Source organism: Henckelia pumila, chromosome 1, assembly GCF_033568475.1.
Source record: "Henckelia pumila isolate YLH828 chromosome 1, ASM3356847v2, whole genome shotgun sequence".
Lineage (NCBI taxonomy): Eukaryota > Viridiplantae > Streptophyta > Magnoliopsida > Lamiales > Gesneriaceae > Henckelia > Henckelia pumila.
The window spans coordinates 100,117,861-100,131,215 of NC_133120.1; positions in this window are offsets into that span (position 1 = coordinate 100,117,861).

The window sequence follows — 13,355 nt, forward strand, 5'->3', positions numbered from 1 at the left end:
CATTGGGCTTGGGCCCGGGAGAAATTCAAATTGGGTAATAACCCATCATGACATAAACCAAATTGATTGCATTTTCCTTCAACATAAGATAAGTAGGTGCAATTATTAATAATGTAGTAGAATGCAGTTCTCAAAATGCAAGGTATTTTTTTTCGCTTTTGTTTTTCACATATTTTTACCTTTTTTTCAATGTGAATATATAAAATTTTAAATAACTACCAAGGGTTAAATGATAAATATACTTTGGTGTCATCAAAACGTACCAAAATGGTTTAATTTAAAGGTGACTCAAGTTTTATAAAATAGTAAAGATAAATAATTAATGCCCGAGGATTTGTCACGGATTAGTTTATTGTTTGTATATGTACGTCAGAAAAATAAAATAACACAAAAATCTTAGGTCTCACTGTCAATTTTGTGAGAAATTAAAATTGCTATTTGACTTAACCCATGAAAAATATTAATTTTTATGTCAAAAATATTATTTTTATGAATGTACATTGGAACGCCCATTTGAAGGATCTGCATCCGTGAGACCGTCTCATTATATATATAAATTAAAATAGATTAAATAAAACCGACACAAGTAGAGACATAGCCAAGGGCCCTTTGTTTCATTCACTCAACTCCAACGAACTTCTTATAATTACCTTTGTTTCATTCAGAAATTTTAATGTCTTGAAATAATTTTAGCACACCGTCCCACTTTAATTTAGCCAAAACCCTTCATAGTCCCACCAATTCTTAAATAGTGATTTTTTTAAAAAAATTTAATGATTAAAATTTATTTTTAGAAATAAATACTAGTTGAATTGATCCAAAGATACAATTGTTCGATAAAATTTCATTTACTATTAGTTTTTATTTTATTAGTATTTTGAAAAATAACAATAATAAAATTTCGTTTCCTCTAAAAGAATTTGTTTGCTCCGTCCTGATTCCTGAACACAAGATTATAAACGGGTGATTATTAATTACTCAATTATTTTCCTTTCAACCAAATGAATATATATTATATACTAGACGGCAGGGAAGACGGTGCATTATGCAATTATATATTTTCAGAATAAATTATATTTAATTTCGGTATACTGATTGCCTGGAAATTGAAGCTTCAACGTCCCAAATTTTATTACGTTTTGACCTATATATATATACCGAATAATGGTTGGCGTCTACCGAATTTAAATATTGGTAATTATCTATTTCCTCCATAATATAATATTTCTTTAATCTTTACACTCATATATATATATAAATAAAAATAACAATAAATTGACGTTTTTCCCACCAAGTACTTATTTAATTTTATGTTTTGGTTATTTGTGTTTTCAAATTTTGTTTTCATAATATACTGACGTGACATTGAAAATCTTGATATGACATCGAGAATGATTGACTTGTCACGTATCATGCATGTCTGTGTTTAATTAAAATAACCAATTTAAAGTTAATAAACCAAAACAAAACTTTCATATATAATTTTATGGACAAAAGCCCAATTCAAGAAATTAATTGGAAAACAAAAAATCTTTTGTCCCTAATGAAAACAGATATATATCATGTAAGCTATCATGTTTAAATTAACGAGGGAAAAAGCCATACTTATCATTTGAACTATTCACATGAATGTGTAATATATATATATATATAATAGTGTCACATCATTGGTGAGCATGATAGTGGGCATGATGGGTGAGCACTTGAAAGAAACCCTATATATATATATATACTATTTGTGGTGGCACACGCGATGCGTACGTGTACATAAAAATAAATGATACGATTTTTTTATGCTTATAAACATAACATTAAAATTCATGATACAATATTATTCACATTCTTCAAAGAGAAAAATCGAAATTAATAGTTTTTAAATTTTTAATGTGACACACCAACATACCAAATACAATTATCATCACACTCTCAAGTTTAATATAATAAAAAATATATAATAGAAATATATATATATATATATATATGCGTGCAGGTACTAAAACTGAAATGACCCTAACTCTATAATAAATAAATATGCGGAAATTTTTTTTTTTTTTTTATACTACTAAATAAAATATGTACATATATGCCCATACATATATGCACAGAATAAAATCTTAAAATAAATTCATGACTAAATAAATAAACAATTTAAATACTTAAATAAAATGCATTCTATGAATTAAATAAATATCTGAGTCAACCCTATAATTTAAAAATGTACTGCATAATTAAAATAAATAAAAAGTGTGCATGCACTAAAATATAAATATTCCAAACAACTCAACCCTTATAAAAATAATAAAATGTATCATAAGACTCAAGTATGGTGACTCAGAAGCTGTCACGGTCACGGGGCTACTGCAGCACTGCTCATACGTCCTCACCACCGGTAGGGGTAACCTGCTCCTCTACATACTCACCTGCACCATATCAGTGTAGTGAGCTTAGAGGCCCAACATGCATACTAACAAGGGTTTAAGATAATTAAATACACTTTCATACATAATACATATACTATAAGTGCATGAGCATGCCTTAAAAATAATAACATAAATGTTGCTTAAATAATCACTGAATTATACATAACATACTTAATATCATACATACTTGAGTTGTTGAGCACTTATTTTCTTAACATCGAATGGTCCTATCCGTAAGTGTGACCCATACTTATAGTGCGACTGATCAGTCTAAGAAACCATCGTACGAGGCTGGTGGCGAACCAACCATACATAAATGGCAGAAACTGCCCATACATAAATGGCCACACTACTTCAATTTCCACCTAAAATATTTTATTTGCTCAACCATAGAACTTCAATCATAGCATAAAAATTGATTTCATGAATGCATGTACTTAAATAAATTGTGTGTGTCCTTCATTTATATTTAATTTATTTTCTAATATCATATAAATATTCAAATAACTTTTCATACATAAAATAATTAAATATAAACTCAGGACACATGCAATTTCTCATGGTTTGATTCAACTGCTGGCCCTAGACCTGCAAGCCCATTTAACTTAAGACTTGGCCCATTAGTGTACTTAAGCCCATTAACAACTTTTCTAGGCCCAATAAATCAACCAAAGCCTATTAAGACTAAATTAGGCCCAATAACACTGTCCCTGGCCCAATGGGCCCAAAAGCCCAATAACAGGCCCGATAACTTTCATGGGCTCCCAAGCCCATAAAAATTTCTGGTCAATTTAAAAATTTAAATAAAATTTAATAAAAGCCCAAAAATAATTAAATTAACCCAAAATAATTTAATGGAGCCCAAATAAATTAAATGATACTAATTAAATTTTTGGGAATTTAATTAGTCCATTTAACTCCTAATTAACTTAAAAACTTAAAAATAAAAATACCCGAGCCCAATTAAAATAACCCGGACCCGGACCCAACTAACTTAACCCATATTATTTTAGACCCGACCCGGACCACATGACCCGACCCGGATCCACCAACACCCAAAAACCCGAAACCCTAATCTTCCTCTTCCCCCCTAGCCACGGCCGCACGAGCAGCAGGCCTTCACGGCCTGCTGCAGCCCAGCTCCGACCACCTTGGCCGGAGCCCCGCCGGCAGGACCTCCCCAGGGTCCTGCCGGTTCGAACCATGCCCTGGCCCGAACCCCATGCTGCCTAACCACCGAACACGAAGCAACCTTCCATGAACCCTAATCTGTGCAGAAAACGGCAGCCATGGTTCAGTTCGAACCAGACCGATCCTAGCCCGTTCCAGCCCATGTCTGACCCTAGCCTTCGACCCTAGGGACCCCAAGGAACCCCTCTAACCATGGACCAGCAGCCCACCTAGCCATGGACATGAAAAACGTGAGCATGAATCATCACAAGCCAAAACCGAGTGCTTAAGAGAATAAATTTGAAAAACTTGCTGTCAAAATGATGAGTCTCGGTATTACACACCCACACACATACATACACTGATATAGAATTAAAAAGGGAAGAAAATCATGCCTTAACACCGATTGATAGAGCTAAAAACGTGTACGACGGGCTTCGGGACGACGGGGCGACGACGGAATGCCTTCGAGCTAGAAAACTCACGTCTAAAGCTTCTTGGATGGTGATGGCCGATGATGAAGAAGATGGAGGTGGGTGTCGGCTGAGTGGAAGAAAAACGTGGGAGGTAGGGATAGGTTTAGGTTTTAGTTTATTAGAAAATAGGGTAACTAAATATATAATTAAGGATATAATATATATAAAATATAACTTAACTAAAACTCTAAAAGAAATCTTTAAAAAAAATCTGAAACATTATTGAAAATCCCGAAATTAAAATTAAGGGAATTTTTAAAAGTGATTAAAAGTCATTATCTTGACTAATTTTGGATAAAAATGACCCCTAAAATTAAATAAAATCAAATATTTAAAATTTTGAGATAATAAGACTCGAAATAATATTTTAAGGCTCTAAAAAGGCTCATAAAATAATTTGGGTGGAAAGTTGTCATCTCGTCCGTCCACGGTCCCGTCTACGCGATCAAATAATAATAAAAATACTAAAAATCATAAAAATCACTAATTATGGGTTAAATGCTTAAAAAAAAAATAAATTAAATCATGCATAAATAATTCACATAATTATTTAACCCATAATTCATAAATTTAAATAATTAAATATCCTAATTATGCAGGCGGATTTATGTAATTAAAAATACCGGGTGTTACAATTCTCCCCCCCTTAAATTGAATTTCGTCCTCGAAATTAAAGTACTTACCCGAACAACTCCGGGTAGCGAGTCCTCATATCCTCCTCGGTCTCCCAAGTAGCTTCCTCCTCCGAGTGATTCAGCCACTGGACTCTGACCATCGGTATGACCCGCGTCCTAAGCCTCCGCTCCTCTCTAGCCAAGATCCGCACTGGTCTCTCCTCGTACACAAGATCTGGTGGCAACTGTAAGGGCTCGAAATCCAACACATGCGACGGGTTGGAGACATATCTCCGAAGCATGGATACATGGAAAACGTTGTGCACTGCCGCTAGCCCTGGAGGTAGAGCTAAACGATAGGCCAACGTGCCAACTCGCTCCAAGATCTCGAATGGACCTATATATCTCGGATTAAGCTTGCCTCTCCGTCCAAAACGCGCTACTCCCTTCATAGGTGACACCTTCAAGAATACGTGATCACCTACTGCGAACTCCAAATCGCGTCGTCTGGCATCTGCATAACTCTTCTGCCGACTCTGCGCAGTCCTCATCCTATCTCGAATCTGCGTCACAATGTCAGCTGTCTGCTGCACAATCTCCGGACCCAACAAAATCCGCTCACCAACCTCATCCCAATGCACCGGAGATCTGCATCTCCTCCCATAAAGTGCTGCATAAGGAGCCATACCTATAGACGACTGAAAGCTGTTGTTATAGGTAAACTCCACTAATGGCAGTCTAGTCTCCCAAGATCCTCGAAAATCAATGACACAAGCTCTCAGAAGATCCTCGAGAACCTGGATCACTCTCTCGGACTGCCCATCTGTCTGGGGATGAAATGCTGTACTGAACAAAAGTCTAGTCCCCAAAGCTGTGTGCAGACTTTTCCAAAATGCTGAGGTGAACCTCGGATCTCTGTCTGACACGATAGACACTGGTATGCCATGCAGTCTAACAATCTCTCTGACGTAAAGATCTGCATACTGTGTCAAAGTGTAAGTAGTTCTTACCGGCAAGAAATGAGCTGACTTGGTGAGTCTATCCACAATCACCCAAATCGCTGTACACCCTCTGGTACTCCTCGGTAAGCCAACCACAAAGTCCATCGTAATATTCTCCCACTTCCATTCCGGAATAGGGAGAGGTCTAAGAAGTCCTGCTGGACGCTGATGCTCTGCTTTGACTTGCTGACAAGTCAAGCACTCTGACACCACTCTCCCGATGTCACTCTTCATCCCAGGCCACCAATACAATAACTGCAAGTCTCGGTACATCTTCGTACTTCCGGGGTGAATGGAGTACGGAGATGCATGAGCCTCTGCTAGAATCTCGGCTCTCAACTGATCAACGTTCAGTACCCACATCCTCCCACGGTACTGAACGATGCCATCCTCCACTGTATACAAGAGATTACCTCTGGCCTCATCTCTCTGTCTCCATCGCTGTAGCTCCTCATCAGTGGACTGTCCCTCTCTAATCCGATCTCGCAGAACTGGCTGCACCGTCAACACTGACAAGCTCGGTGCATGGCCACTCGGATAGCACTCCAAACCAAATCTCTGAATCTCGGTCTGTAGTGGTAACTGTACAGTCAAACATGATACCACTGACGACTTCCGACTCAAAGCATCTGCCACCACATTAGCCTTACCCGGATGGTAGCTAATGTCACAGTCATAGTCCTTAACAAGCTCAAGCCATCTGCGCTGCCTCATGTTCAACTCCTTCTGGGTGAAGAAGTACTTGAGGCTCTTGTGGTCTGTGAAAATCTTGCACTTCTCGCCATACAGATAGTGCCTCCAGATTTTCAACGCAAATACCACTGCTGCAAGCTCCAAATCATGCGTCGGATAGTTCTGCTCATGAATCTTCAACTGTCGCGACGCATATGCGATGACTCTGCCACTCTGCATAAGTACTGCGCCCAAACCAAACTTAGACGCGTCGGTGTACACTACTAACTCCTCATGTGGCACTGTCATAGCTAACACCGGTGCTGAAGTAAGTGCATCCTTCAGCTGATCAAAGCTCCTCTGACAATCTGGACTCCAACTATACTTCGCGTTCTTCTTGGTCAAGGAAGTCAAGGGTACTGCAATAGAGGAAAAACCCTTGATGAACTTCCTATAGTATCCTGCTAAACCCAAGAAGCTACGAATCTCCGAAGCATTCTTTGGAATCCCCCAATCCCTCACTGCCTGCACCTTGGACTGATCCACTGCAATCCCATCCCTAGAAATAATGTGGCCTAGAAACGCCACCTGCTCCAACCAAAACTCACACTTACTGAACTTTGCAAACAGTCGATGCTCTCTCAAAGTCTGCAAGGCTGTATGCAAATGCTGTGTATGCTCCTCAATGCTCCTCGAGTAGATCAATATGTCATCAATGAATACAATGACAAACTGATCTAGATACGGCTGGAAGACACGATGCATGAGATCCATAAAAACTGCTGGAGCATTGGTCAACCCAAAGGGCATCACCAAGAACTCATAGTGCCCATATCGTGTCCTAAAGGCAGTCTTAGACACGTCTGAATCTCTGACTCTCAGCTGATGGTAACCAGATCGCAGATCGATCTTGGAGAATACCGAAGCTCCCTGCAACTGATCGAATAAATCCTCTATCCTCGGTAGCGGATACTTATTCTTCACTGTGACTCTGTTGAGCTCTCGGTAGTCAATACACAATCTCATGCTGCCGTCCTTCTTCTTCACAAACAACACTGGAGCTCCCCATGGAGAAAAGCTAGGACGAACAAAGCCCTTCTCCAACAGCTCCTGAATCTGCTCCTTCAACTCTCTCATCTCTGTAGGAGCAAGTCGATACGGTGCCTTAGAGATAGGCACAGTATCCGGCAACAACTCGATACTGAACTCCACCTCCCTCACTGGTGGAACTCCTGCAACATCGTCAGGAAAAACATCTGGATAGTCACGTACCACCTCTATATCTGATAAAGATCTGCTAGAAACGTCTGAGGTAGTGACCACACTAGCAAGAAAACCCTGACATCCATTGCGCAACAGTTTCCTCGCACGAACAAGTGATATCATCTGAGGAATACTGCTAGACTGAGATGCAAAGAAAGTAAACATCTCACCTCCTGCTGGCTTCACTGACACTGTCCTACGTCGGAAATCAATCGAAGCTCCATTAACTGATAGCCAGTCCATACCCAAAATCAAGTCAAACCCAGTCAATGGAAGAACCACTAGATCTGCTCGAATGGAGTGTCCCTGCAACTCCAATGCCAGATCCCTGATGACACTAGTGGTAGTGATAATCTGACCGGATGGCATGGTAACATCGTAACCACTGTCTACAACCTCCGGTGAAATGCCTATCCGTCTGATAAAATCTCGGGAGATAAACGAATGTGTGGCTCCTGAATCTAGCAACGCAAACGTGGAGTTGCCTCCAACTAGAATTCTCCCTGCACGCAGAAGATTCCCAACAATTCATACCACTATGCTCCCAAGGTTAAAACACTAAAATCCTTAATTCTAATCACAAAGAAACAAAATTCTTATTCTAGCATGCTGATAGTTAAACTCAAGTAACAGGCATTCAAATATAATCGCAATAAACAAAAGCAAAGAATTGAAAAAGGTCTAGGGGTTAGGTATACCGGTGATCAAGGAGGTATCTGGGTCTGCCTCCTCAGCCTGCATCACATAAACTCGCCCACTGACATTCTGCCTCTGCGGGCAGTTGGCAATCTGATGCCCTGGCTCCTTGCAACGATAGCAGACTCCTGCTCCCAATAGACACTGTCCGGAATGCATCTTCTGGCACTTCGAACACACTGGATATCTCCCTGGAGTAGGGGCCCCGCCCCTAGTCTGCTGCTGTGGCTTCCCCTGAGGCCTCTGCTGATTCGGGCCCTTAGATGGCCCTGTAGACTGTTTCTTCGCAGGTGGCTGCGAAGATGGTCGCTGATACCCTGTCTGCACAAACTGCCTCTTACCCTGCTGCTCTCTCTGTATCTCTCTCCGTCCCTCCTCGGAACGCAAGGCCCTGCTGACTGCAGACTCATATGTAAAGACGTCTGCCATACGCACGTCATGCCTGATCTCAGCCTTCAGGCCCTCCACAAACTGCCGCAGCTTCTCCTGCGGACTATCAGCAATCATGGGCACAAAGTGACAGCCCCTCTCAAACTGGCTCACGTACTCCACAACAGACCTGTCCCCCTGACGGAGACTCATGAACTCCCGGATCATGCGACTGCGCACATCCTCAGTAAAGTACTTGGCGTAGAAGATACGCCTGAACTCGGCCCACGTCAGTGTAGGTAGATGGACTCCTCGAACTGCACCCTCCCACCAAAGGGCTGCATCGCCTCTCATCATATACGTCGCACAGCTCACCCTGTCGGTGTCTGTGATCCCCATATAATCGAAGATGGACTCCAGAGAGCGAATCCATCCCTCAGCCACCAAAGGATCGGTGGTCCCCATAAACTCCTTAGGCCCCTTCTTCTGGAACCTTTCAGCGACGTCCTCCTCATGTGAAAGTCTGGGACGGGCAGCCTGCTGCTCCAGCAAGGCAGTAATACCCGCCATCATCGTGGCACTGGCCTGCTCCAGTGCTGTCATGGGGTGCTGCTGAGGTGGCGGTGGAGGTGGAGGTGGAGGTCCCCCACGTCGGTTCACTGGTCTGGGAGGCATTCTGCACCACCACATATTTATTTACGTAAATCGCCTTGCATAACTAAGTGTTTAAAATTAAGGCTAACTTAAATTCTAGAAATTTAAATCATACTATAAAGATTTAAAACTTACAGACCGGTAGCGTGGATTTCTGAGCTCGCATAGCAGTAATGACCCCTCCAAGAACCGTGCTTTGATACCAACTGAAACGACCCTAACTCTATAATAAATAAATATGCGGAAATTTTTTTTTTTTTTTTATACTACTAAATAAAATATGTACATATATGCCCATACATATATGCACAGAATAAAATCTTAAAATAAATTCATGACTAAATAAATAAACAATTTAAATACTAAAATAAAATGCATTCTATGAATTAAATAAATATCTGAGTCAACCCTATAATTTAAAAATGTACTGCATAATTAAAATAAATAAAAAGTGTGCATGCACTAAAATATAAATATTCCAAACAACTCAACCCTTATAAAAATAATAAAATGTATCATAAGACTCAAGTATGGTGATTCAGAAGCTGTCACGGTCACGGGGCTACTGCAGCACTGCTCATACGTCCTCACCATCGATAGGGGTAACCTGCTCCTCTACATACTCACCTGCACCATATCAGTGTAGTGAGCCTAGAGGCCCAACATGCATACTAACAAGGGTTTAAGATAATTAAATACACTTTCATACATAATACATATACTATAAGTGCATGAGCATGCCTTAAAAATAATAACATAAATGTTGCTTAAATAATCACTGAATTATACATAACATACTTAATATCATACATACTTGAGTTGTTGAACACTTATTTTCTTAACATCGAATGGTCCTATCCGTAAGTGTGACCCATACTTATAGTGCGACTGATCAGTCTAAGAAACCATCGTACGAGGCTGGTGGCGAACCACCCATACATAAATGGCAGAAACTGCCCATACATAAATGGCCACACTACTTCAATTTCCACCTAAAATATTTTATTTGCTCAACCATAGAACTTCAATCATAGCATAAAAATTGATTTCATGAATGCATGTACTTAAATAAATTGTGTGTCCTTCATTTATATTTAATTTATTTTCTAATATCATATAAATATTCAAATAACTTTTCATGCATAAAATAATTAAATATAAACTCAGGACACATGCAATTTCTCATGGTTTGATTCAACTGCTGGCCCTAGACCTGCAAGCCCATTTAACTTAAGACTTGGCCCATTAGTGTACTTAAGCCCATTAACAACTTTTCTAGGCCCAATAAATCAACCAAAGCCTATTAAGACTAAATTAGGCCCAATAACACTGTCCCTGGCCCAATGGGCCCAAAAGCCCAATAACAGGCCCGATAACTTTCATGGGCTCCCAAGCCCATAAAAATTTCTGGTCAACTTAAAAATTTAAATAAAATTTAATAAAAGCCCAAAAATAATTAAATTAACCCAAAATAATTTAATGGAGCCCAAATAAATTAAATGATACTAATTAAATTTTTGGGAATTTAATTAGTCCATTTAACTCCTAATTAACTTAAAAACTTAAAAATAAAAATACCCGAGCCCAATTAAAATAACCCAGACCCGGACCCAACTAACTTAACCCATATTATTTTAGACCCGACCCGGACCACATGACCCGACCCGGATCCACCAACACCCAAAAACCCGAAACCCTAATCTTCCTCTTCCCCCCTAGCCACGGCCGCACGAGCAGCAGGCCTTCACGGCCTGCTGCAGCCCAGCTCCGACCACCTTGGCCGGAGCCCCGCCGGCAGGACCTCCCCAGGGTCCTGCCGGTTCGAACCATGCCCTGGCCCGAACCCCATGCTGCCTAACCACCGAACACGAAGCAACCTTCCATGAACCCTAATCTGTGCAGAAAACGGCAGCCATGGTTCAGTTCGAACCAGACCGATCCTAGCCCGTTCCAGCCCATGTCTGACCCTAGCCTTCGACCCTAGGGACCCCAAGGAACCCCTCTAACCATGGACCAGCAGCCCACCTAGCCATGGACATGAAAAACGTGAGCATGAATCATCACAAGCCAAAACCGAGTGCTTAAGAGAATAAATTTGAAAAACTTGCTGTCAAAATGATGAGTCTCGGTATTACACACCCACACACATACATACACTGATATAGGATTAAAAAGGGAAGAAAATCATGCCTTAACACCGATTGATAGAGCTAAAAACGTGTACGACGGGCTTCGGGACGACGGGGCGACGACGGAATGCCTTCGAGCTAGAAAACTCACGTCTAAAGCTTCTTGGATGGTGATGGCCGATGATGAAGAAGATGGAGGTGGGTGTCGGCTGAGTGGAAGAAAAACGTGGGAGGTAGGGATAGGTTTAGGTTTTAGTTTATTAGAAAATAGGGTAACTAAATATATAATTAAGGATATAATATATATAAAATATAACTTAACTAAAACTCTAAAAGAAATCTTTAAAAAAAATCTGAAACATTATTGAAAATCCCGAAATTAAAATTAAGGGAATTTTTAAAAGTGATTAAAAGTCATTATCTTGACTAATTTTGGATAAAAATGACCCCTAAAATTAAATAAAATCAAATATTTAAAATTTTGAGATAATAAGACTCGAAATAATATTTTAAGGCTCTAAAAAGGCTCATAAAATAATTTGGGTGGAAAGTTGTCATCTCGTCCGTCCACGGTCCCGTCTACGCGATCAAATAATAATAAAAATACTAAAAATCATAAAAATCACTAATTATGGGTTAAATGCTTAAAAAAAAAATAAATTAAATCATGCATAAATAATTCACATAATTATTTAACCCATAATTCATAAATTTAAATAATTAAATATCCTAATTATGCAGGCGGATTTATGTAATTAAAAATACCGGGTGTTACAAAAACTTTGTCCCGAATTTAATTTTATATAATTAATGGTAGCATGCATCAAATATATTTATCTCACATCACATACTGAAATAAATTCCAAAAAATTTACAAAATTGTTTTAAACAATATTGATAGTTATCAATAATGTGATCTCCTCGGATGATCTAATGAAACTCTTTCAAAGGATGATGAGCTGCTGTATGACCTGAAACCACGAACAAGAGTGTTAATGGGGGGCCGAAAGGTATTTCGCGTATCCTCTCCGACGCTCAAGTTAGATGCTAGAATAACAAAATATAGTGAGTGGTGTGTGCACTCAAGTGAAAAAATAAAATCCTAATAATGAAAGTGAACCTGGTATTTATAGGAGAGGACTCCGGATTTGGTGCTTATCTTCCTTATCAAGAACCCAAGAATCTCGGGATCACAATCTCGAATATCTAGGCTGAGATCTCGCCCGAATCTTGTCTGACAAATAAAACATTGATATGCTTAATCTGTGTTGAACTACCATCATGAGGAGATTATGTTGTTGCCCTCTAGGGACTAATAGGAAGAGTGGTGAGTGAATTGTTGCTGAACTCCTGAGCTCATCATAAACAACTAATCCTAACATCCTAGCTAACTAACTGAGGTTGCTGAGCCAACCTGCTAAGCTAGCATCCTGCTGAAATAAGAGTGAGGGAGGCCCGTTGCGCTCCCGATCTCCCCGAACCGAGCTCTCGAGCCAACCTGACACATATGGTGAGGGTGCTTGGCCGAGCCCCCGAGCCGACCTGACACATATGGTGAAGGTTCTAGGCCGAGGTCCCGAGCTCCCGAGCTCCCAGGGCCGAGGTCCCGAGCCGACCTGACACATATGGTGAGGGTGCTTGGCCGAGCTCTCAGGGTCGAGCTCTCGAGTCTATTTTAAATTGATAGTGAGAGTCTTCAAACTTAGGGTCATCGATGAGCTGAACTAATATCCTCCTGGGATATCAAATATATAGAAAGCCAAATTTTACCAACTTTGGAATAATTTATCAATGTTAAAAAAATATCTATGCACGCATAAAGTCGAATCAAACTAAAATTAAAACCATTTCGGGCTTTTTTTTTTTATCAAGCATCGGGCTCTTACGAGTC